The 27,822-nt window shown below is 41.9% G+C and overlaps 1 pseudogene; it reads right to left on the reverse strand.

The window, feature by feature from the left end:
- Nucleotides 1-636: 636 nt before the first annotated feature.
- On the reverse strand, nt 637-25,950 carry LOC149328573 (venom metalloproteinase antarease-like TtrivMP_A; annotated as a pseudogene).
- Nucleotides 25,951-27,822: the final 1,872 nt, after the last annotated feature.

Genomic DNA, 27,822 nt, shown 5'->3' on the forward strand with positions numbered 1-27,822 from the left:
AATGCGGAATCTTACCGCTTATTTCTGACTAATCTTCTTAGTGATTTTTGGATGTTATACGGCAAAGAAAAACCAGTTCGAAAATAAAAGCGCATAAATACGAAGTAATAAATAACTTAATGCTCATACTTTGTGCCGTCTACTTGTTCCCACCGGGGTAATCTCGTCTTGGCAGGTCTCGAGCAAAAGGCTACCAAGGGTATGAAACAGCCGCACTTGACGGCTTTGACGTAAACTTCTTCTAGAATACATTTACGGCATGGCCTTTACATATCAGCTGGACACACCTGTCTTCTCTTCTCCAAAGGAAACTATAGCGCTTATTTGCCCCTGAGCATTAGTGTGGACGAAGTAGTCTTTAGCCTTAATAATTTTAATTGTACCGAACGACCACTAAGTTCGCGACATGTCGGCACTATCTACATCGACAAGCTCGCAAATTGGCTAGAGATCGCGCAAGCCCACAAGAGGTCTCCGTTGCGAGCGTCGTGTGCTACGTTGACATCTTTTGGCTAACAAACGCCCTGCCGTAATACCGGTCTGCAGAAAATCCGGTGACAACTACGGCGCACGCTTGAATAAAATAGGTCTGTGCGATGCGCCTTCTCCTTTTTTTTTATTACTACAACCTGCTGATCAGACCTGGAATGAAAATGAAAAAATAAAGCAACAAGATTCATCAACACGCGCAACGTATTCTGTGGACTATGAAAATTTTGATTTGCTGTCGCATACTTCAAACTGGATGCTTAATCCCGGAGGAGGGAACCAGAAGTGTAATCAGTGCTGCCGTGTCTAGAAGGTGTAAAAACACACCCAATCTATTAAAGTCGACTTTTTTGCCACTTTCCCGCCGGTTTTCTTTTCTGCAACCAGATATCGGGGTAGGCACGGTGTTTATGTACATTAAAGGTATAGCGCAGCAGTTGCATCTAGCACTGGAGTGTATTTTATCATTTTCCGCGCCTGATTGCGTTTTTCCAGCCTTATCGCCGTTATAAGGCGCTGACAGGTGGCGCATTTGGCTACCGCGCTTGGTTATCTGAAATTCAGAAGACTAAAAGCCGACACTCACACGGGGACCCCCTTCCAACTTCCGATCCCTATCCGTCTGCGCGGGGGTGACACCCGCCGAAGCGCTTCTGGTATAGAGACCGGCGCAGTGGGCCCTGCTCGAATCCAGAAGTGCGCTGTCAGGTGGCGCCCCCACGTAGAGTGGCATGAATCGAAACTTGGAGGGGGAGGGCCTCTCACTTTATCCCGCGATAGTGCAATTTAGAAGTGTTTAACACAGGTAGGCTAGTAGTAGAAGCAGTCAAGGGTATGGATTGTCGAAGAAAGCGAAGTTAACGCTATCAGAATTTTTTGCATCGAAGCCACACGAAACGGCACATTCCTCATTCTCCCCCTGCGACAATTCTGCTGAGCTCAAAACTCGGAGAAAGCAGATGCAGAGCTGCCATGTCAATGGCGGCGAGTCATATGACGATTCTGATTCGCGTCAATAGCCTTACTGGTTACTGGCGCGAGATATTTCAAAAGTTCGCTCTTTCTGAATGTGGCTAAAGACGTCAATATTTTTTTCACGTCAGCAGAGTTTACGCACGCAAGTACTTCTTTTAATGTGAAGGCTTTATATGCGACTTTGTAGCAAAAAGGCATTGCTTTGGGTTAGCCGTCACTCTCGAACTTTGTGTTCTAGATAAAGTTATTGCAACCAGGGAGTAGGTTCCCTGTGGTCTTCGATACATGCAGTGAAATTTGGAAAGGAAGCCGGGGATGTTTTGATTTTATTAGCGCTTCTTTGTGCCATCATTGCAACCTTCTTGCCCCGAGAAACGAACAAACGTATTGGAGTTATTTTTTTTTTTTGGGGGGGGGGGGGGGGGAGGTAGGCTGTAAACTGCATAGCCCAAATTTTCAGCTCTATGTAATTAGTACGAACGCAGGAAAGGTGGAGAATCCGATAAAGTGGAACTCTACTTCAATCATGTTTAATACAGTTTTTTTTTTATTTTACACGCAATTTTGGCCGCTAAATTTGGCACAGAAAGATTTCGTTTTCATAAATTCTGTCAAGAAAATTTTCAACTTTTCTTCAAAGTTGCTCTATATTCTGCTAACTGCTGAGAAAAAGGGCCAGAGGTTAGGATCGTTGGTTGCACTTAAGGCGATTTCTGGTCACAGCATAGATCACTACGCTACTCTAGCAGGGTTAGAGCACACATTGCATTCTTGAGAAAGATCCTATCCTTTCAAGAACGCATAGGTGCTTGATCTGACGGCTGTTCGGCGGTGATTTCCAAGAGCTTAACATGTCCAGCTTTCGTCATGACAGTATATATATGAAAATAGGATTATAGCCCGCCTAGACGCAAACTTAGACCAAACATCAGACAGCCGAAGCGTCCCTTTTGCCGGCAGAATCTACTGGCCCAAACATCCGTGTTCTGGGCAAAATCTCCCTTTATAGTTTCTCAACTAAAGATTGCTCCCAACTAGAAGGCGGCTCGCACATTAACTGCGAGGCGTCATATTTCACGCGTTTAAATCTTTATAACTGGCGCTAAAACTCCAACTGCTATAGCTTTTTCTTGCCTCCTTTACAGCGCGTGCATTTTGGATTAGCCCTGCTAATCTGAGCATCATCAGTCAAAACATGCTTAAATATAGACTTCAACATCAGCGCAAGAGCTGAAATTGTGAACAAAGTGTCTCGTTGGTGGGCAAACATCGCATTTTTGTTGAGTTCCTATTTGCTCTTGGTGTTCACTTTTCCAAATTTTCCACCTCGCGATGACCTTCAGACCTGTGGCCTCAAAGCAGCCGACTTCTGTTTTCAGCCTCAACTCATAAATATGTCTTGTCCTTCATTTATACTTTCCACTTCATGCTAATCTTTTCCGGAGTAACGACCACCTTAAAATGCGTCCAAATTCCTCGTTCGGTGGAGTCACGTTTGCTGAGTGATGGCGATAAATTACCTCTCTTATCTGCATAGCACTTTTCTGAACTGCGTCAAAAATTTGGTTAACAGTTTGTCAGAATATATGCAGCCTGTGCACTTGAAATATCTTCGTGTCAGCATGGAGAACCATAAGAAAATTCCGCACAGTGATGAAGAGGACGCTTCCGATTCGTGAGCTTCTGCCTCGCTGCTTGCCTTAAGTACTGTGCGATCATTATCTCTTTATTTATATCCAACGATAAAACACCAAATTACGTTGTTATATTCACATTGCTAAATAACCCGCAATCCAAACGTGCAAGTGAAAAGGGGGCGAAATTTTCAATACTGACCACCATGATATACGTTTCTGGAAAGTTGGGAAAGGCCCGCTTGCACATCTCATCTCTACTGAAAACATCTCCAGGCAGCTTCTTTGAAAACCGCTTCTTCTTTATCTTCCTCTTTGTGTTTAGTTTCCCAGGCACACTCCTTGCGGAGTCCTGCGAGCGTATTCAGCATGAAGCGCTTTCAGCTCTCATTCTGGCGAAACTGCGAAAGAAACCACGGGAAACTAATGCAGCTGTAGCAACCTGTGTGACCAGGGCCGGCCACATTCCCAAGAAGAGGATGTGGCGCCAGCACGCAGTGCGAGTCGCGTTAAGCGGTGTTCCTGACGCTGTGGTCGACTTAATGGCAGATGTGCTTTTCGTCAAGGTGAATAACCCAGGGCTCTTTGCGACGCGTCCTGGCGCCACCTCCTTTCCTTCGACAGCGGACGGCGCAGTTCCCTTAAATTGATACACACCATAAACATCGATAAAAGCAGAGCGCGTTCTCCAGATAACAAGAATAGCTGCTGACGGGGGTTCCCAAGACTCTAATGGATTCTATGACTATCGTTGAAATTATGGCTGAAATGCGTGTTCCTGCCTGCATTTCACGCTTACTCTCAACGACGCATTAGGCTACCGGGCTTTATGCACTCAGCGTGTTTTTTCAGCATCACGGCCTACTTGATTTTTTAGTTTTTTTTTCATAATGATTCAATCAGCCTGTTCACTGCTGCAAGGCCTCTCTCGTACTTTACACAATTATAAAGAAAGTAAATACTTATCTAGTGACATTTGCAGAGAAATGAACACTAGGGTAGAGTCTATTTCATAATTATACGTTTGAGGTGCGATCGATACATCCGCGCGCCTGATCGAGTGTAGCAACTAATAACCGTAGTACATGTGACGGTACGTCATCTGCATGCAGATACCGTGTTTGCGGTACAGCCCACAAAACATAACCGCAATTATGATCTCTCTAAACCCATATTCCAAACAGCTTTACAATGAAATCCCCCTATTGTCGCCAAATAGTTTCCGTTCAATGAGGCATACAATATGCAGGTTGATGAAGGTAACACTGTGCTTAAGACTTTGCGGTCAGTGTTACTCACTAGTGGCATGTAGCAGCCGTTGCATGTACAAAGACACTAGATGCTCACATGAATGCATATTGAACGCCCCCAGTTTTTCATGATGCATGTGGCCTTCTTAGAAACTTTTGGAATGATTGAAATACTACTAATAACTCTGAAGACCTAAGCGTTTTAGGTACCAACTGTTTATACCACGATTACAACCGTTCATAGAATATTGATGTGAAACTTTTAACCAGGGCTTTGAAACACTTTAGGGCATGTGCACGAAGTGGCAAACTGAATGAGCCCATACCCTTGAAAACTTTTGTTTTGCGATGAAAGTGAGATTCCCACAACTGTTGCCCTCTGCCTCTGAGCCAGGTGCAAGAAAAATGATATTGTATTCGACTACCAGCATTATTTAACACATATCTAATTTTTTGCACCCCAAAGGTTTAGTGCCCTTGACGTTTTTTTTTGGCTAGCTTTTTAATTTTATTTCTTCATTGCCTATTATTCCTTTGAAGAGTCACTAATCGTATCATGCTTGCAGTATGGCCTCTAGGTTAGATCACCTCTAACTTGCAAATTCGTTTGAACTGCTGTATTTCGCGTCCGTCTTTTGTAACCGTAACGAAATGGGGAAAAAATAACACATATGCAGGCAATATCGCAGCAGGTGAGGCTGATGGGCTGACAGGGCAATGAAGTTGCACGTACGTCACCATCTGGGTGATCATGTTGTTGCAACAGCTCGAAAACTTCATGCTTCGTCTGTCTTGTTGCATGTTCCTCATAATAAAGGAGTCCTTCCAAGGCCAAGTGCGGGAAGAGAATTGCTCGTAGGCATCGCCGTCGTGGGGGCAGCCAAGCCTAGAAAGTGCCACAGAAAACAAAAGCAAAATGCACCACCAAGAGCACGTCCAGGACCGCAGCATGTGCACACCCAGCACTTATTACCGCATATACCAACGTCTTGGAGTATTTTTGTAAGTTTTTCTGACATCTGTAACTTTGTCGCTGATTCAAACAAACTCTATTCCCTGTTTAAATTATATACCGCTAATTTTATTCAACACGAAATGACTGTTCGACGCAGTCTTCTTAACGACAGTGTGACTTCTGCAAAACTGGTCATCATTCATTTAGTTGACAACTGGGAGAATATTGGCGATATGATGGTTTTTTTATGCTTCCTCTTATCGAGCGTGGCGCAGTTAAGCGTAACGAGGTCCGAAGAACAATAAGTTATGGCATGTTGTTGGCATACTGTGTGGGATAGTAGGCTGTATTTCAAGTATTTGCCGCTAAATCGGGCAAAGCAAGGTTAGTGTAGAAGTTAGTGGCGCATCCAAGCCTGTAGGAATTTCTTGGTGGGCAAAGTTACGCATTCCGTATTGCCAATTTCTGTTGCTTACTCCTTTTCGTATATACTTTGCATTCCCTAGCGTAAAAAGCGAAATGTTATGTACAAGGCGGCCGAGATCAGGAAATAGTGGTCAAGATATGATGAAGTGTAACTGGAATACGAGAACGCGTACACAGGCACATCCCGCATGTCTACCTGTGCTACTTCGGCGTCATTATAGTCCAAGTACCCAGCACGTAGTACAACAGTGTAAGAGGCCGCAAGTTCTTCTACTCCAGTATAAGTACCTTTAAGTTTTGCTTGTTAAATAAAATCGCCCTAAGATGGCAGATATATTCGCATTCTTAAACAACAGGTAGGACACAGCCAGCTACTTGAGCTTGTCAGCTCTGCGGTGAGGTCAGCCATTGAACTCTTTTGGGCGCCTAATAAATATTATTCGGAGAAAACAACTTTATCTTTATGCTTTCCGTCAGCGGTCATTCTATAATCGATGATGAATGAAAGACAGCTTTATTCGATATTTGACCTCCAACAGCAGAGAAAAACAAGCTCGGCAGTTTTATCACAGGAGTGGGCAGCTTCACTTGTGTACTTTTCCAGAAGGAATGAACCTTCGGTCTGACGAGCAGCTTGGACTTTTTGGTAAGCGTAACGTGAAATTCACGACAATTACACAGGAAAAAAAATCATGGAACACGCGAGTGCTACAGCGGTCGTGTATCTCTTATGTTTCGTGTGCCAAATTCCTGTCGTGCGCTGTAATCATGAGTACGCTCATATTTTGCCTCTTATTTCATGCACGACACTTCTAAGAGGATACAAGTAAACACTGTCGGATAAGTTGTCCATTATTTGGTTTTTGTTTTATTTTCTGCACCTAAAAATCAATTTTTTGTCCTTGGACACGACCAAACATGAAGTATAGATGACAAAATATCAATATCATTTATTAGAAGAGAAGGTCGTTTTGCTGGAATAGCGCAAGAAATGGAAATTCTATAACCGCCATCGATGAAGAGGTTCGCTTTGAAAACGTCACTGGTGGGGCTTCTGAAGCTATATAAATAGTGTTTTTGTTGTCTTGGTGGCTTTAAACAAAATTCTTTGTGCGAGAAAATTTCCCATGCCAATGTTAAACTCTTGACTATGATGTCAGCCATTGTGGGGCTTAGTTTTTTTGCTAATTGTGTTCCCGTTTTCTGCACGGCGTTTGTGTGGAAGGTTTATGTTGGAAGTGTTAATGTGGAGATGTTTATGTTCAGAAGAATTTTATTATATTGAAAGTTTCACATGGTTTCTCTTTCAAAGCAAATCTTTCTTATAAATCGAATGGCTTATCTCCTAGAGTCTTAATGAACAATTTTAGACTCAGTCCGTTGAGCATATGAAGTACTTATGCACGCTTTCTCCTTTCTTAAGAATGGCATCTAGCAAACTAACTGAATGCGGCGAAGTTTTGGAGTAAATGAGCAGAGAATCACTGAAAAATCTGCTACAGCTTTGTTTCCCAACATTTTCACAACTCCGTGACATGTATCGTTTCATGACCACCAATTTTGCCTCTTTATTGGTTCGTTTGATTTCGGAGAGATATATTAGTGTGAAAACGAAATGGGCTCCTCAAGCACCCATTTTTTTCTGTTTTGACCAAATACGCCCTTGCGGCATTAAAAATTCTTCCACATCAATTCTTCTAGCTTCCTTAAAGTGTTTTTATTCTCATACAAAACGCATTACATAGTTTAAAAACACGGCACCTACAGGTGACTAATTTCGTGGGCCGTAATTCGCACGCCTTTGAATGTTCCTGCCTTGTCTTCACCAATGCCAACTTTCTCATATCCGCAAGCTCCGCCGATATACGAGACACCTGAATAAGAGAGAAAGTGGTCACTACTTTCCTGTTATAATTAAAAATGCTGAACGCCTAGCCACCTCTTAAAAATCACTCTTATCTTGAGGAATATAAACCTATTATTTTAGGTAATGACAGTGAAAAAAATGATGTAAAATGTTCTGAAAGTTTTGTGTTGAGAAAAGTGGTCAAAACATTAAAAATTGATTTAAAAGTAGGCAGTCGCTAGCATATAAGCGGTTTCACCTTCTGCTTTTCTAAAACTGGTGACACTATCTATCAAGTTCTCGTATTTCGGTTTCAACATTGACGATTTACTTAGTTTTTGATGCTTAATAAACCCGAAGGAGTCCCATAAGCGAGTAGCGATTCTTCATTCCGTGCCCGCATTAGAGCATTCTAAGCGACCTGCATAACCTAAAGTGACGAAATCATTCCAGATATCCCACTATGTAATTCCATACACATTGATGAGCCTTTTCGCTCATATTTGTAAGAGGCAAGCTAAACAACAAAAGTTTTTCTGAAATATTTATTTGTTCGTGAAGAGCGTAGTTTCATTCCCGGCGCATAATAACCACCCGTATGTGTCTAAATAGGTGACAAACTTTTTTTCGCACTTATTTCAGCATCGTAGAAACTAGCGCGAATTGACGACAAACAGAATACGAACCACGAGCGCTAGCGCTAATTCGCAATTGAAAATTTATTCTCGGTGGTACAAGTAATAACAGGAAACACTAACAAAACCAAATAAAAAACGACGAACCGCAGAAATTGTCATACATCGAATCTACGAACGGCCGGAGTCTGAAAACAAAGATATGAAGCAGAAACAAAAGTTTATCACTACGACCTTTAACAAAAATTTAAACATGAATGCCAGAACCGATGGAATCCACAAGATTACGCATAGAAATTAAAACTGCTCAAGTGAATCTCGTGTAGTGTTGCCTGATGGGTAGTATGAATTTTTGCGGTCTTTATTCACGCATCATACATAAGCTCTGCTTTATCGCTTGCGGCCTTTGATTTATTACCCCTGTTTTTTCGCGTTGCGATCTTTTGACGATTGCTGCTGTTCACCGTTTCCTTTTGTTCGATGTTTCCAGTGCTTCCTAATTAAACTCTAATTTTCTAGAAAATTTTTTTTTTCGAGTTAGCGCTGGCCCTTGCGGATACTCCTCTGTTTATCCTGTATAAGCGCTGTGTTTCTACCATTCATACCGACCAACGGGCCCATATTACTCCGCCGTCGCCAGGCAGCCTTGATATATTTTCGTGACGTAAACGACTTCACATCTGCTATTCACAAGCATTGTTTATATAGTTCGCGTTTATACATATACATCTGATTGACTCGTAGCGGTAGGTGTAACGCGCATTAACTTTAATTACCAATTTATAGTATTCAATGGCGTCGTGCCTTCTTCTATAGAGTTAAACTGCGGGGAAAGGCACGCTGAAGTGTCCGGCTACTGAATGATTAGTTTAAAACATTCGCAGCACGAAAGAACCCCTCGTGAACAAAGAGAAAAACATGGACAACGAGCGCGATCTTCCAGTTTCTAGTAACTCCTTTCCTCTTTTCACTCTTTTTATTTTATAGCCAGTGTGCGCCAAACGAACTGCTCAGTGGAAACCAGCGCTCGCGTGCTGCCTTTTGGAGCGGTAGTTGCACTCAGCGCAAAAGACACTCATCATTCGGTCCCTGATTTCACCTTGGTTTAACCTTGAGGAGCACAGCGCCGCAACAAATGCACTTTAACAGACTGACATATTGGCCATGGCAGATATCGACCATCACCGATGTCCTGCCATTATTTACCGTACCCAAGACAATGGTGACCTCCAAATTTGGCCCGCGCCATTGCTAAAATGCTGCCTCTCTGTCTTTGGGCATAAGCGTGGTTAAAACCTGCGTAACGTTTTCCTTTCAGTCGTTCGCGCCTTGTTTGGTGCTATGACTATAATTGAGAAAATATATGCCCTATAAACTATTCCAATTATCAATTCGAAATCTCCGTAACGCCAGTTACCTACCTCTAAGAGAGCGTAACCTAACGCATGGAAGTGATCGCCAGCTTCCCCAAGTAAACTCAACGCGTTGCATGAATTTCTTTTGCAGGGGTGGTTACTCCCAAGTCTTTGCTGCTGAGCGTTGTTTACCCAATACCGTTTCTATTTCGACATGTGCTTGAAAAATCCAACTTCAACTTCGAATTAATTCTGTCTGAACCGCTAATGAGGGTTTAGCTAATAAATCAAAGCGTATTCAAAATGTACGTTAAGAAAAAAGTAAGAGGGGTAATTCCCATCAACAACATATGTTGTCTACGCTCTATTTTTGATCGCACTGCTAATATAGTTTTGAGCCAATCTGTTTCTTCTTTCGCGATTGATTAGGATTCGTTTCTCCTCTCTGGTTCTGTTTGACATACGCCACGTAGTTGAACTGTAATTTTTGCTACTAACGCTCTCTATATATTGGGTGTTTAGTCTACGGCATCTGTCATAATTAAGACATGCAGAGCTCCTGATGCCGATGCTGAAAGGTGGTAATGACTGAGAAGTGTCGGTGCTATTTTCTACGCGGGAAAAAAATAGAAGCGCCTGAAAAAACCTACTTGCGTGCTGAGCACTCACTGCCGTACTTAGGATAAATGTTACAGAAACTAAGAACTTTCCCGCTTGCAACGTAGATCAGCTTCTCAGCTTCCTTGTTCGCCGAAAGCAGTCGCGCTGTACTGACGTAAAAACCGAAGTACCATAGAGGACGTTCTCGTGGCGTGGCCTGAGCGAGACCGGCGCGGAAACCACCCTTCTTCAGTGTGAGCATATATGCCACCTAACAACAAACAAACCTTCTTATTGTTCCTGGCTCCTCCTCGCTATCGTCTAACTCAAATATAAGAATAAAACTTGAGTACTTCACTTAAAACGCTTTGATATTGAGAAGTGCTGAATTAGAGACACAAAAACCCTACGATCTTCAAATCTGGAATACTCCATAGGTGATATCCTCGTGCATCACAGCCCCGTTTTGTGGGGTGCTAGTGCCTTAATTGGGTTAGGCGCACCGTACAAGTTCCCATATTGCAAGCTCTAGTTAACGCAAAGAGAACACCATGCCCCTGCATGCTGCACGCGCAAGCTTTGATGACTTTAAATTCATTCGCAATGCTAGTCGCCCGGAAAGAAAGTGGGGTAGGATTAGGAGAGCTCGGATTGTTGAGCAGAGATGCAAGTGTGTTCGAATGAGTGCAAATAGCCAATCTAACTCAAATGGTTCCTGCGGGAACTGAGCCAGCTGTGTAAGCCCACAGCTGCACAACACGGCTTTTCAGCCAGGTGGTAGCTTCGTAAAAATAAACCCTGCATCCAGTGCACCTGAAATTTTACAAGATTTATCTGCGACATGCCCCAATGACAATGCGTAGGCCCGCTCCCATGTACCACGTGAACACTCCCTGCCTTCGCAGCACTGGCGCGCTCAAATAGCAGCAAGACATTGAAAGAAAGCATAACGGAAGATGAAACAGAAGGGTGAGTTTTCGTATTCGTCTCGCCCATACGAGTGCAATGAGTAACGTACAAGCCGAGGCATCGATGTTAAGTATGGTGATTGATGCCTACGCAGGTGCATTCTCCTTACGTTGTGGTCCAAAGGGACGTACGAAGCTGCCGCGGAGCGTTCGTGCTCGAAAAATTGAGCTTCAGCGTCTGGACTGTGCGAACGGAATACCACAAACCTCAGTTGATGGAGCGAAAAAATGTGAACACCACACATATGCTTCCTAGCTCCCTCTGAGTTTATATCTTCACGGGACATAGTTTTAAAGGATGCCAGTTGTTTCGTCTTCATTATTTACTACGACGTAAACTTACCTTCCAGCGAACGATCCCAGCCTCTTGCTCTCCAGGCTGCTATGTCAAATATTTGTAAACAAAAAACAGATTTTCGTGATTATCATGATCAATAATTTCATTTCCGTCTTGTACCTACCCAGTTATTACGAAAATAGCGTCGTAGTCTCTTTACTTCTCCGTGTTTTGACTGACGTAATCTCTGAGTCTTTGAAGCGTTTGATAGGCTGCAACCACATTGTCAACTTGGTAGAGAAAGTATCCCTCACTCACCTGCGATCACATTGCCCACGCAATCAATATTGCAATCGGTAGGGAAAAGAGCAAAAACAACTGTACTGAAGAAAACGGAAATCTTACCGGTAAAACTTCAATTGCGCGAATTTTAATTTTCACCGATGGCTGTGAGACAGTCATGTAGCGTACATTAACCTGAAAAAAAGAGCCCATATTATGTGTGAAATACGGATTTTCATAATTATTAGGTGTGCTTTGATGAAGCAACTTATTGAATATAGTGCAACTTAATCCCTTCATCGCTGAGTAATGAATCTTAATTTAGTTGTAAAAACTTGCAAAGCTAGACAGTACATCGTGAAGCATGAATTTGCCGTGGTTAAGCATGTGCTAGGAATAATAAACACACCACTTACGGAGTTAAAAGAGATGCCGATGTACTTGAGTAATTCATCTTCCGTTGAAAACTGCTTTCTGAATGCGCTGTCAACAGCGACTAAAAATTCTGGATACACCCATTTTGGAATTGCACAATCTTGGATAAAGAAACAAGTAAAAAAATAGCGACCATTCTATACGCAAAATAATTCAAAGCTTACCTTGGCGCTCATCTTGCATTGCGCTTACGTTTGCATGTATTCCCTCTACGTTAAGTTCAAAAGAAAAGGAAATGTGCTTATAATTCAGAATATCACAGAGAACGAAGAGGTGCATGCTTCACGTGCTTCAGCAGCAGGCGATATCAATTCAGCGTTTCATGGAAATAATACCTATCTTTAAAAATGGATCCAAATTCATCTCTAACAAAAGGCTAGTTACGCTTATTTCTGTATGTTTTAAAATCCTTGAACACATACTGTTTTCAAAAGTAATGAAACACATTACCTCTGTAGGACTCGCGAATATTCAACAACACAGGTATATAAAGGGGTTCTCTTGTGCAACGTTGCTGATTGAACTCTACCATGACGTAGCTTCCGAGCTCAACATAAATGGTAAAACTGACTATATTTCTTAATTTTAGCAAAGTGTTTGAAGCTGGCACCCATCCTATATTGATGGAAAACCTGAAAAACCTTAACAATGACACTGAAGTCACCACATGAATTCAGGACTACTCACAATCACGAAAACAGCGAGTAGCCAACGGTATGAACTCAGCTCTGGTCTCTGTTACGTTGAGAGTGCCTCAAAGTTTTGTTTTTGGGCCAGTTTTGCTCAATTTATATTTCTTATCATTTCTGTGGGCGCGAAGTCTAAGATTACTTTGTTCGCCAATGATTGAGTTTTGTGCACAAAAGTTTTAGGGAAAAGGGATCACACAGAGTTAATTAATGGTCTGAAGCGCGTTTAGCTATAGCCCGTTAAAATTCAGGTGTTCATGAAAGTCAGAAATGTATCCATGTATCTTTAACGCAAAGGAACAATGAAGTTACCTGATCAAAATTCATTGCATAGAGAGGTCCTGTAAAAGCAATCTGCTTACAAACTTTTGGTACTGCATTTGTAGAAGATGGCTCATGGTCTGCCTAGGTTAACAGCGTAATTATTAGGGTGGGACTATATCTCTCCGTCTTAGAACGTAATCTAAAAAAAACATAAGACAGTAAAAGAGACGGCACATCATGCTCATATCAGGCCTAATCTTCAGTACGCCAGTCCTGTGTGGGATCCGGTTCACCGTGTTCATATAGAGAATTCAATCTCATGTTGCCTGATCTGTCCGGGGAATTAGGATCGCTTCCTTAGTTCAACAGTGTTAAAGAAAGAACTAAGCTATGCTAGCCGTCGCTTTGTTAACGTTGAAAAGGCAAAATTTTTTTCTTCTATTCAGCACAATCAAACTGTAATCTCAGCGTCTTCTTACCTTCATTCAGATCAGAGCTTTAAACTTCGACTTTAAACCTCCAGGACTAATCTTTTCAAAATAAGTGTTTTTATCTTCGGTCTTTTAACGACTGGAATCGATCACCAGCGGATTTGGTGTTCCACAACACTCTGGAAGGATTTTAGCAATCTCTTTCTGCCTCAATAATGCCTCTGGCGCTGCGAGTTTTTTTTTTTTCAATAAAGGATAAAGAATCCGCGGATCAGGAGGAAAGTTCTTTCAACTATGAAACTTTTCAGAAATGTATAAATTTTTCGTTTTAAACCGAGGCTGCGCCCAGGCATAGTCTAATCAACAATTAGTTCCCAGCAGAGCTATCCACAGCTTATGAGCTTTGTCTCCTGGCCAGAGCCCACAGCTTTCCAGGCCTCGTCTGCCTTTGTGGGCAAAAAACCGTGTTCATCGCGGAGTCAGATTGTTTCTGCTTTATGCCCGCGCTAATTACTAAGAATAAAGTTTCTTGTGAGACCTTCATTCTATTCAGTGCTTCCACCACTAGCATTGTGCAAAATATGCGCTCAGTGGCTCAGCTAGCAGCAATCATATTTGGCCGAAAATCACCATTATGACCTAAGCTGCGTCGTATAGCAGTCTGATAGTGAGCCCCCACGATGTGTATTATTACACTGAAGTTATTCATTTCTACTTACACTCACTTTCTCAGAATCGGCTCGACATGTTTTGAGCAAAACTGACAGCCTATTGTGTTAGAATGAAAATTTCGACGCCAAATGAAAGAGTACACCTTCCAGTGACGTCGTAGCTCATTAGCAGTAGTGAAATTTGCCGTTTACCTTAAAAGGGTGTTTGTTTCAGGTGCGGAGAAAAAATCCTTCTAGGACTCTGTAGGGCTGCCTTTCTTGAACTCGAATGAACGCGATCTTTGATTCACTGAGGCGAATAAACTTTCGGCCACCATTCTGTACAACTGTCCAACATGATGGCGCACACGAATTTCGCGACGTGTATGATGTAGGAAACTTTAAAACTCGAGTTGAAGCGATGTAAGTTGCATTTTCATGCAAAACATTAGTAATGGTGACTTTTCACATACTCAGAAAGAGCACCACATTTGCATTTCGTTCACCTCTTGGTATCATTACCTCTCAAAGAAAGGCGTAATGCAGGATTCCGCAATCTCATCACTTATGCACATATGAAGCCCGCCTTGATAAAGGGTTCGGCATTTTTTAGCAGCATTACTAATTCGGCCCCGTCAGCGATGATATATGTCACGGTGTTTTCATTTGTGTTACAAGCGCTCCATAACTTCGAAAGTACAGTACATTTTTAATGTTACGACACATTCGATGGGTCTTTTATTCCACACCCCAAAAGAATTATTAGCATCAATAAAATTGCTCTGTCTATTGCTTCGCTCAACAAAACTCGAGTCTTTATCAAGAAGATAGGTGCAACCAAGGCTGCTAGGCCGATTATACGAAAAAAATTTGACTTCACAGAACCTTTTACTTTTCTTCGGTAAACAGGCCTAATTTGTAAATGCAATACTCCGCTAAAAGTTCGCCGTACCTTCTATTGACGGCCGTAATTCTCGGGCTTTAGTCCATGCACGGCTTATAAAAAGAAGACTTGCATTTCTCACAAAAGAGAAGGCTGTCATACTACAGTGTCCGCACCCAAACGTACTACACAGGCGCCAGTATTTTACAGCGTTTTGAAGGAAACAAGTTTTCCCATTTCTCTATAGAATAAAAGGCTGCTCTTCTCTGTTTCCTTTCATCTCATTATTTTTCAGAAAGCAAACTTCTGCCCTATTGACGTCGCGGTGTTCCTAATTGCGGCGCAGAATGAGCAGCAAAGCATAGATTTGGTCGCCTGTGTTACCGGGCAGTCTATATTCTTCTCTTATGAAGTATCGTGCGCCTTTATTTTTTACGAAACGAGTACATGAAAGAGGATGTGTGATGCTCTAGAATTCATATAGCTCTTAGAGCCACTAATTCCACAAAGAGCCATCAAACCATGCGATGAGAAAGGAACTAAAACATAGTGCAACTATCACCGTTACGAAACGTTGTAATAGGTACAATTCCGTTGAGCAAGGCAAGATGAAATAGGTAGTTTTGTAATTAAAGCAAAGAATTAATTCATTTATTTGAGTCTAATCCATGAAATCTATTAGATAAATTATGGTAGATGTTCTCTAATGATCAATTCAATGGACGCAGAGCAAATGAGTGCTGTCAGTGGGCGTCTAGGGGTCACTATCTGGCAAAGAAAAGGTTTGTGCAGTTTCTATACACTCCTCTGTGCCGTACTTTCCCTGGTAAATTTTCATCACATGACATCAGTCAAGAATGTGCTCTACTTCTTATTTGCGCATTTCTTTACCTTGTCTTTCATGAAGAACGGTTTCATCACCGTATTCGTACAGAATGTGCGGAACGTTTCCTTCCGCCATTCCTTCTTTCTCATCCAGTGGTTTTATTCTCCGCTTCGGTCCCAGGACGCCATCCTGTTTTTAGAGAAAAACACAATGGAACTTCCGCTTTACGTACACAAATTTCTGAAGCTTTTAATGCGCAAGCGCTAGATGACTCTGTAGCAAAAATGTAGTCTTGTCTGCGTATGAAGCCTCGGAGAAACTCGGCTGAGCTCGGGTAAACTCGGAAGATCGTCGCTTAAGCTGCAGCGAATGGCAGGAAGCTCGGGTAAGCTCGTAGGAGCGTCGCGCCACTTGCAGCCGCCTAGAGAGAGGGTATGAAGTTGCGAAAGAAGAGCCGAAGGATGAAGTCACCGGAGGAAAGTGTAGTGCAGCAGCCTGTGAATCATGGATGAAGCTGGTCCTTTGACTAATTCCGATACCGAACGATGCCCATGGAAAGCTGAACAGGTACGGAAAAGACGAGTGTCAGGATTAGTCAGTCGATCCAGCCGACACAGCGAGGCGGCAAGCCGAAGCAGAGCAGCGAACACGGTATTAACTTCCTAAACAGGACGCGGAAACAAATCAATAGCTAGAAATGCAAAGAAAAGTGAGAGAAGAGGCGAATGATGACGTCGCCGAAGAATAGTGCTGACGATAGGCGTGTGCAGGTGGCTTCAGAGACCGCCGAACGGAGTGAACGATGACTCGAATCGCAACCAGCAACTGAGTCGGCTGATTGCGAGTGGAAAGCCGAGGAACGACTCCAAAAACAATTGGGTGCAACCCGAATTTTAAAGCTTATAAAAAGGTTAACAAAAATAAATAAATCAAACAAATGGCGAACGCGCCGTCGCGCATAAGTCGCATTTTGCTTAACCACGTCAATCAGGGCCAGTTTTTTTCTATAACAAGGGGTGCATGCCTAATAAATTTTAGTGTTAGCTTTCAATAAAACGGCATACATCTGCAATTCTAGTCAAACTTACATAGAGCTGTGTATCGATGCTTCCAGATAACAAAAATGAACTCTATGTAGGAGTTAATTGTCTTGAGGCCACTGGCCATGGCCGGCATGTTTGAGAAATTATGAGGCTTTACTTTTACGCAAACGCTACATGTCGAATAGGGGCCAGCTATTAAGTAGTGCTTTACTTCCAGATCAAAGCACCAGTGAAGCGCTATACAAAGTTGAAGCCTAGCGAACCTGATAGTATAAACTTAATCTTGGGTTTTAATCTGGAAACTTCGCGATCGTAACTAAGCTTGCAGCAGGGAGGAACATTAAGCACATCTGAGGAACAGCAAATTCCACGCTCAATTCTTCCCTGGGGCTTGGTTTATTTGCCGTTCGTCGCCTTCATCGCAACTGTGGCAACCATGCTAACATCCTTAAAAGAGACAATGATGAGAAATAAATTTTATTTGGCCTGAGATTATTAATTACTGCCTATAAACGAAGGAGAGGCTTTAGTAGAAAGCCGATTTTTTAACTGTGGGAATAGAAAAAAATTCGTTGGTACTTTCGTCATCCGATGGTTTCGAAACCAAGTAAACTGTGGGGTGTCAAGGCAGGTGCTTCGCGGATCTCTGGTTCTATGTATAGTGGTCGCGGAAAGGTTCACTTCTTCACGTTAAGAGTTTTAATGAAGGGGGCCAAATACATACATAAAATTTTCACGTTAGTTTTCGCTGCTGAACATTCATAAAAATTGCCATTGAGCGGTACTGAAAGAGTTTCTATAAGCACCAGAAGTAGAATGGAGCAGTCCTCAGTGTCCCTTGATTAAAGAAATAATAGCTGCGTTTTCTCGCTCCTGTGATTTCGAATTGTTCCAAAATTTCCAAAAACCACGGTTTTGTGTTGATCCCTTACCACTTTGAGGCCATCTTGTTCGGAAACCATGACGGAAGCGAAATTACGGAGGTCGTGGAAGAGGTTTTCTTCCAGAACTTCACCGTCCAACTGAAATAAGATGTTTCATGAGTACAAGGAATGAGGCAAATAAACGTGGCAAGTATACTCAAAACAAACTGAAATATTATGAAAAATATTGGTCGAGCTTAACATTGACATGTCCAGCATTCGCGGAAAAAAATTCGAATAATTAAAAATTATAAGACACTGTTATGGAAACACTGAAGGTAAATGTTCATTGCCCGAGTGTGTAACACCGTTCTTTTAAAGTAGAAATTGGGAACGCTTTTGAAGATAGCAAAAACGGTAATTGCAAAAACAAATTCAATGCTGTCGTCAAATTGTCTCCATGTACATTCATTGTTATGGCTAAATCTTAGATTATATCAAAAATTGCGTTCATAAACTGCTTCCCGCCCAAAAATACTTTTCTCCAAAACTATTGGGCAGAAATACTGAGTAGACGCGCGAAAACATGTGTTTAGCCTGATTGGCCCATGATTTTGATTTTCTGGGTCACCAGAACGTCTGACTACAATATAATACTCAGTTTAAACTCTGATCGAAGTTAAGCTGATCGTACCTGTTCGCGCCGCAGATGGAATTTGATGGAGATGACGATGTATAGTGCACAGCGCAAGAGTGGTTCTCAGTTTAACAGATGCGTGATCGCCTGCTCGATTCAAATTAAGCTACATATTGCCAGAACAGTTACACAGATTTACGGCAACTCTCAGGAACACCTCCCAATGCTTCAAGCTGAGCTCGCGAAGGTCATTCATATTGTGCGGAGCAACAATCTGTTCTCACTTTTAGAACAAGTCAATGCTCTTTGAGTTGTCTACGAAGCAATTTGTCTTTGCTGCTATAATTGCTCTACCCACTATTGGTCCCAATATTGGTCTATCTTTACGCTTTTAAAACAGTGGTGCCAATTTATCGCCACTTGTGTTCGCACTCTATTTAGAACGGCAATGATTCAAAATTCTGCAGAGCAATGCCATTGTATGTTTCCCTGTCATGGATAGTGAGCCATAACTATTAGCTTATGCAGGAAATCTGGCCTTTTTATGCACAGACAAGCCAAGCATGGATAGAACCGTTCGCCTAACTGAGCGGTTTCGCACAATTTAGGGTGTCATGCTGGCGTGGCATGATCGAGTGTTGGTCAAATGTTTGTTAGGACGAATTTGTCTTTAACTACGAAGTCTCTGAGAAAGCTGTATAGCTTTCCTTTGTAGCTGTAAGCCTGCGCTCGGGTGGATGTTAATGAGTAGTTACTCCGTTATGGTCGTGTGTACTGCGCAAGTATCTTGGCGTACAATTAGGCACATACAGGCACAATGAAAGCTATTGGAAACAAGGCGGTTCGACTGCACAGCGCTATACTCAGACATTTGTCCGACGTGGTCTGTAAATATTCGCAAGGCTGCCGCGTGAAACTTATTGCTAGCAACAAAAAAAGTATTACGTTCTCCAGATTATTCACTGTGCTAGCACTTCTATTCATCACTGCCACTACGTTTTTGCAGCTTTTGTTTGGGGTTTCTTCTTTGAACTAATGAGAACGAAACCGGCCTGTCAGCTTGGGTGGTCTAGATTTCCTCCATCTTTATAGGTGCGATAGATTGTTAATCGATTCATGTTGTTTGCCAACACTTCTCAAACTATACTTCGAGCATTTTCTCAGAAACATTTAGGTAATGCTTTGCGCACACTGATCATCTCGTCCAACTTCTCTCACCGCCCTAGTTAATAAGGGTTTATGCATGGCTTACAGTATATCCTTCTGCCTTTCCTGGCGGCCCGTTTTTCAGCAGAGCTCTCATTTTGAGTGCCGAGGAAACGTTTTTACAGGATTAATTTTAATTATTTTCTCTCCTTTTATTTGCGACTGATTGCACTGTCAATTGCCAAGGCATGAAGTCCTTAGGCACGTGCGAAAAATGTTACTTTCACCGTGCACAACGACTTTTTTCTACAAGTTACTCTCGGAAAATTTGCCCGTGAAGTCTTAGCTTCATAAAAAGGGCACTTTTGTGTCATCTATGAACTGCCGCCTCTGTTATGTTACTGAAAGAATTGAAAATTGCTTCAGCTATTGTAAAGACTCTGTTATCTTTTGGGATACCTTGCAACAGACCTTGACAAAGCGAATTTGTTTGACGTCTGATACCATACGATAACTCACCTAGGTGCAGTATATTCAGAACTATTTGATATGCCTTTAATGTCCTGATTAGACTACAGAGGTTGTGGGCAACTAGAATGATGGAGCGGCACTGTGAATCAGTTATTTCGCCAAAATTTTCTTTCTGGCAAATGATTATTCATGTGAGGGAAATGCGCGAACGCACTGACTTTATGCCGGAGTAGCACTCCCTCTTGGTCATGTCCTCATCCATACCTCCTGTCTAGTGCTGTGTTGCCCTATCTTTTTGAGATTTATTTTGTGGCGTTTTCCGAAAGCTTTGTGAATAGTTCGTTTAAATAAAACAATTTCAATGCAATAAATGCCATGGTTATAAAAAAGGCCGTAATATAGTAGTGCTCTCGAGCAATAGCCAGCGAAGTTGATCGGTCCGCGCCACCGATCCATTGGTCTTTTTTTATTGTTTTAGATGGTTCGTTCCAAACTATCTTCCATTATAATGCACTCTAGGCCATACATGCGATAAACAAAACCCGTATGTACATAAGTCCGCAAACCTCAACCTATAAGCGCCTAGTACAGCATAAGTGAATTTTCGAAATTATAAATGTAGTATTGGTTGTCCCACAGTAGGTGGGAAAATAAAGGAATGCTCAATAAAGGAACTCTCAATAAAGGAATGGTAGGGTAGAGCATACGCCTTGGCTTCGGAAGGTGTTGGATTCGACACTTGCTAATGGCAGGTAATCCTCTAGTTTTCTCAGTTGCTTACAAGCCATGGGCCGGCCTAGTGCTCGGCTTCTCTAGGCTGCATGGCTTCGAAAAGGAGCTTTCGCCTTGAAATACCTTCACTGTGGGCTTGAACAGGCACACCAAAAGAAATTCCACGAGTGGGCGGTATCGCATAGGATGGGTTTAATATGTTTGTCGGCGGAACGAATCCCCGCTCCTTCAACACAACGATTTTGTCCGAGACCCTTTTCTTAAGCCGTTCAACGCAGAGACGCCTGTGGATATTTTTTCGGAACCTCCTTGACATTTTCTTCTGAAAATGGACATGCACTTTAAGCAATTCCAAAAAAAATGACAAGTGAAGAAAATTGAATGGATTTGTTTCATTATGAACACTCACGATGCTTATACCGAGGGCACCACTTCATTACCGTAAAAAATTTCTTGCAAAGGAAAATAAAAAGGTTCGTGCCTAATCCGGATTTTGTAACCACGCTCAATTCATGTTGTGTTCACCGGCCAAATATTAGCTAAGCAGTAAAGCTATTTTAGCGTGCAAGAATTGCCTAGCTAGCACGAAATAAGCTCGACGATCTTCCCTATGTGAAGAAAATGAGAAGCCTAATTGACATTCCGTCATGTCGACTCTGCCTGCTTGAAGCAGTAGTAAAGAGTAACATCGGTCCACCAGGCTGGCCTTCTCTTTCTCAAGCGACGTCTCCGAGATGCGCCACTAAAAATGAAATTGCTTTCCTTTAACAGTTTTGTCACACCCGTCCTTGGATGTGCAAATGTAGCTTGGATTTTAGATAAACCAAGAATGATAATACAGGGAAATAAGTGACAAGGTAGAAGATTTATCTACACCCAAGAAAGACAAACTAACACCCGCAAACATAACAAATAAAGCTGCAATACTAACCTTACAAAATCGCAACCGGCTTGCGCAGGAGAAACTATTTTTTTAACTGATTCACAGCATGACGAACACATATGAATCGACGTATATTTGACCATAAGAAATGACAGTAATACAATATAAACATCGAAAATAACTGCAAGACTATTAGTTTAACGCACTAGATTTTAGACATTCATTTTTTCCCGTTTGTGCTTAGGAGATTAAATAACCTGCCATCCAATACAACTACCTCAGTCCATGGTTTGAAAAGATATCGTAAGCGCTGTTTTTAATGCTTCAGTGCGCTTTGCTTTAACTGATCACAAGTGCGCTCACAAGCGATCACAAGTGTGTGATCAAAAGTGTGAAGTCAAGCATACATCGGGCTGTTTTTACACATTTTTTCCTTGTGACAGCCACGTTATTAGCAACTGGTTATTATGCATGGTATGAACTGAACAACCTCTGTTCATGTACATGTTGCGCAGCTTTGTTTATGTAACTTCTTTACTTTACTTTGAAAATATTGGGCCTTTCCTTCCATGATGCACACTGGCATTCTCAACATTTTAAACAACAAAAAAAGCAAAGCAGTGCGAAACTCCTCATGTTTTCGCCCAATTCAGTGCATGTGTTTTCAAATTGAAAATGTGTTTGTTTTTGTTCTAGCATGCGCAATGCTGCCAAGGCTCAAGCCTTTTCTGGGTGGGGATTACGTCACTAGGCGTGTAGGAAAAGCAGCCCAGGTTAAGCTTTCTTTAAGAGAGCGTCCCAAAGTGCGAAAAATTTGCAAGGATGTATAGCTAAGCGCGCAGCACTTTCAGAACCCGCCTGTGCGAAGCATTTGGCACGCAAAAAATTTGAGAATTTTGGCCTCCTCGTATTCTTTGGCGGTGACTGGCACGACTGTAAATATATTTCTGCCTTATGCTTACCGTTATTCAAGAAAACGCAGTCTATATTTAGCTATCTCTCCAGGAAGTATTCAAAATTACCATCCTGTGCATATCATGCACCTTACCTTAGTTGCAGAATTGATGATGTTGTTTTGGGAAGTTACTAAGTTCCGACTTACTTTACAACTAAGCGAAAGCAAGTTAAAAATGCTCCTCATGGAATCTTTGAATTCTTGATCCAGCTACATAAAAGGTGAACAGTCACATCGATGGGATTCTTACGTAAGAATGCTTCAGTACTGGCCCTTCGTACGTCCGCAGCAAAAGTTCTTTGTCCAGCACCGAGCTTTTTTCCAAGTTCAGCGTTAGTCCCTCGGTTATCTTGATGACCTTACCACCTTTAAAACTTCGGCTTTGAATAATCTTCGGAAAAACAATCTTCCGTCTATCGGGCACTGAAAAACAAGAAACATATACTGCGTTATACACTCCCTTCTTTCTGTGATAGGCGCCTCACCCTTAAAAATTGTACGTCACTTCACTATTCATTCATTTTAGGAAGCACCTTTTCTCAAATTGACGATGAGGACAACACCATACATAAATTATCAGGGACAAAAGGCATGACAGAGCGGGGCATTAGTAAGCAAACCGCGCCCTCTGTTGATAAATATACAATATTAATTTGCCCAGAAAAACTTTCGTAAAGAGTCCTGGTAGCTGGGGAGGTTGGATTGAAGTCGCATATATATTAGTCAGTAAATGCATGTGCCGTGTTTCACTGAACTATTCACTTCTGCTGTCTCCAAATTGCCGGAAGGTAGCAATCTGCTGAAGCTGAGGGCGACTTAGTGAGCGACAATAGTCTTTAATTGTCCTTAAATCCTAAATGTGGTCCTGCTCGAAGATATCTTGCGTTCGTTTCCTGTATTTGTCTGTGAATGGTATAACGAAGCGTAAAATATTGTGTACCGAAAGTCGTAGTTCATCTTACCGGTGTTTTGATTACTATTGTTTATCTCTATTGTACGCTGTGATAACCTCGAGGTGCTCCCGTCGTTTAGCCAGCTGATGATTGACTCCGTAAGCGTTTTCACGCCTTTAAGAGTCTTCTACGCCGTTTTGAATGTAAGCGAAGGAAAAAGAGAGTTCTTTGGGACATACACGACGGAATTCAACAGTCAACGAAACCAAGGAGCACAGGCACTGAAGAAAAACCACCAGGCGCGAAATTCAAACGTCGTGTGTTGGGATCCCACTGGTGTCATGATGTTTTTCTTCTACTTTGTAATCCGTTGTGCTCAAAATAATTACCGTGCTAATCTCCCATTAATCAACACGACAAATAAAAAAAATTCCTCTATGCTCCTTGTTTCCCGTGACTGCTGGCTTGCGTCATGTATGCCATAATTCCCTTTCCATGCCTGATCACTAGCTAAAGAGCACCTTGGTTTTCACACTTTTGATGCCATAGGTGACATGAGTGGGCTCTTGAACAGCTTTCGCTGTCACCGTTCGATCAGCTTTCTGCGTGGCACTCGCGGTAATACCGGACGTATTGCGTCCGCCGCTGTGGACAAGAGTGGCGCTTGTGAACTCGTTCAAGGTTATGTTACACTACGCATAAGAACCCACCAGAGCAAAAGATTGGACAGCCGTCAGCGTACCTCAGTTGTCAGAGCGCCGGGTGCGAAATTCAGAGGTCGTGGATTCATAGTCCCCCAGCGGCACGTGGTTGTTTTTGTTGTGCTTTCTAGTACATTATCTTTAAAATAACTACCGCTATTTTCCGATAGAATAAATAAAAAAACATTCGCCATGCTCCTCGTGTTCCGCGACTTTTGGCTTCCGTCATGCATCTTGGGTGTAAGGTTAGTTAATGGTAAAAGGTCATTACCTGATCACCTAAACACTACATCACACCTCTTTTCACGGATAGAAGAACTCCTTTAAAGCCCCCATGTACATAGAAAAGCACATTGTTGCAAAAATTCTAGATTTTTTGAGAACTTACAGTCAAATTTTGCTGGAGTTGTCGAGCACCATTATATTTTAGGTTCTTCAGTTATGCACAAGAAGCGAAGCATTTATTTGAAATGAAACGGTTTGTTCAGGCTACGTTTTCATTCGGATCACTCTCATAAACTTAAATTGCACGATATAACTTCAAAGGCAAATTTTATTATGCTGCACATGCAGGTTGGGCATATCAACACGGTTTGATATGCTGAAATTCATTAGTTGCGCTCCTCTTGTGTAATATTGTGTTTTCTTCAGAGAAAATTGACCTCTGAGGCACCGATTTATGTTCTTAGGCTGCGGCACTTGTGCTTAGTCTGGTAGGCAAAGACATTTTTTTATGCCTCATATATATACATAGAGATGCGAAGATTTCACGACAGGATGAATAACCTTGGAGCAGCATTTAAAAGACCGAAGGCGTACGAACGCAGAAAGTCAAATACTTTTCTCGAAGCTACCTTGGATATGTTTCAACGCGCGTTATCAGTAGCTAAAATTTATAACTGGCTTAATAGTTGGCTCGATGGCACTTAGCAACTATTCCTACCGGCGAGTGCAGCAATGTACTCTCTGAATGACTGCTATGCTTTGTTTAATCGGCAACTTATCTGAAAACCACCCAGGATAAAATATTGTTCAGAACACAACAGTGATCGTTTTAATGAAAACTTGTAGTTCTTAATTTACCATGTTCAAAGAAATCAGGTAGCAAAATGCAATAAAGTCATTAAGCGCAGTTCTGCGCTCGAGAAAAGGGAAGCGACCGTATGTGGCCAAAATTCTGCACCGTAAATTGAACGTAATGCGGTTTCGCAAACTGAAAAGTCCTTTTGGTGTTCTACGGTATTCGTTCGGGTCAGTGGAGTAAGGATGTCACAAGAACGTCGCACCTGCCCATACTGACCCTAGCGTTGTGTACGAATTGTAAAGCATAAAATATTTTTGTTCGCGGTCACGCCACTTCGATATCCTCACTTTCTCAAAACAGATATAAAAGCTTTATTATCGTCTTAAGTAATACAGAAGAAAGGAGCACTGGTTTTCGAGTTCTAAGGAAGCTTCCACGCAGCAGGACCGATGACATCAACCCCAGATCAGTGCGCACTTTTCCAAGGCAAGAATTTAGCCTGCAGTTTAATGCGGAGCTACATCGCAGCATTTAAAAAAAAAACAATTGGCTAGAAGGTTCAAATCTTTGTGACTCATATATAATGTTCAGATGCTTCTTTCATATCCCGTTTCAAGCAGTTATAAGTTATTCGAAGAAATACTTACGTTTGGCGCTGTCCGAGATGACAAATAGGCAACAAATACCAAAACAAAAATAGGAAAAGCGGAACTGTAGAGAATGCGCTTGCATTTTTAGCCTGAAACTTTCGCTTTGATCTCAGAATTATGGGTGGAAGCTAATGATCAGTATTGACCGTCCGACCTGAACCACTGAGCCTTTACTTATAGTGGCCTTGTCCACGAGCTTAAAACCTGGTTCTTGGAAATGCGAATGTTTCTTGCGAATGTTTCATGAGAGGCACGAATGTGGCTCGGCGTTCAAAATAACAAAAGAAAACACAAATGAATGGATAAAAAACATATGGGCAGCTCCAGAGATGGCCGTTCGCTTTGTTGCATCAGCCTTCAATCGGTTTTCATGCATCCCACACGTGAAAAAAAGACCAGCATTTCAATATATGTATAGTTCTCGAAAAGCGCTGAAGCAATTTAAAAATTCCTAACATTGTTAAATTTTGCGCGAAACCAACGACTTGTAACACGGCGAAATCAATTTGTAGGGTTTGAAAGGAAATACTGTGTACCTCATTAGATGGAATCTTGAATCCAAGCAATTTCAGAGAAGAAATACGATCGCGCAAGCGATTTGTTGCAAGAAGACCAATATTTGCCTTCAGTGAATGAGACACATGAAGAGAATCACAATGCAGCCCTAGTGACGCATTTACATTTGCAGTGCATTGTTGGCGTGCTGGAGGGAATTTTTATGGCAAATGCAAGTCAATATAGTCCAAGAAGCCTGTTGTGCCTGAAAGCATACTCTGCTATAGAACACGTTATCAGCACAAAATAGCCACTGGTAGTGAAATATATGATTCAAGGCTCTACATTCAGTCTGTTTATATTGCTGGTGGAATAAGCAATGCTTTTATAACCCAAGCAATGCAATAAGTTGCTCCTGAACAGACACTGCTTTCACACACGCTTCATGTTTTATTACAATAAAAATATTCGCGTGACATGCAGCGACGTTCCACCTTGCGAAGCAAGCTGCATTGAAAGCATATCTTCGTTCCCTCTCATTAATACTACAATAGCTTGATATTCAATAAGTTGTCATATATACATCTACGACGACCAGTGCTCAGACATTGATGGATGAGTATTCGCATGATGAGTATGCGCACTTGCCGGTGTGTTCATAGTTTCACTTCAAAGAGTTCAACCTTAATAAATGCAAGAGCATTTAGCATCCCGTCTTGCAAAAACAACCCGATTTTTCCGTAACGAAAATCACTGATTGATAAGAGGGGTGTAACGTTACCTTCAAGCCAAATTGGAAATCTGAGGACTAGAATATTCGAGTATCTTTCATTTGTTTATCTCGGGGGATTATATACTAACCCGACCCACTGTTCTACCTTAATCCACCCACATATCGTCATAATACACCCAATTCCATAAACTAATACACATTAATCCACGCAGTAAGCGACCTAAGTTATTTTTCTTGTGCCTACTTCTAACACATAGGCAGATTTAGCATTATGCTTTTTTAATAACCTTCAGGCATTTTACACCCTTAAGGCGAAGGAGCGTTTAGAAACATTCGACCTGGCTTGTTCTTTCGCCTCCTGTCTATTGGCTGAAGCCAGAGAGCTTGTTCACTTTTTGTCATTGTTTAAGGCGAACTTTAACAGTACCGTGGCCTCGAATGCGGCAGAGAAAAATGTCAGAATAAACGACTGAGTACAACTACAATAGAATCTACACATTCTATCAATGCAGCCAACAGCCCATAATGTTTCCAACTGCAGTCGTCAGAAAGGCGCAAGCAATGATACTAGCAATGGTAGAAGGTATAATAAAACGATTATTTACCGAATCGATTCCATTTTTTTTTTTAATTTCATGCCAATTGTGATTAACAGAATCGACGGCGCACCCTGGGCATGAGCCAGTAATAAAGGCATAATTTGATGCGTGGCTCCGTATTGACCAA

The sequence above is a fragment of the Amblyomma mixtum genome, chromosome 9 (assembly GCF_055824585.1).
Source record: "Amblyomma mixtum isolate Tamu chromosome 9, ASM5582458v1, whole genome shotgun sequence".
In the NCBI taxonomy this organism is placed as follows: Eukaryota; Metazoa; Arthropoda; class Arachnida; order Ixodida; family Ixodidae; genus Amblyomma; species Amblyomma mixtum.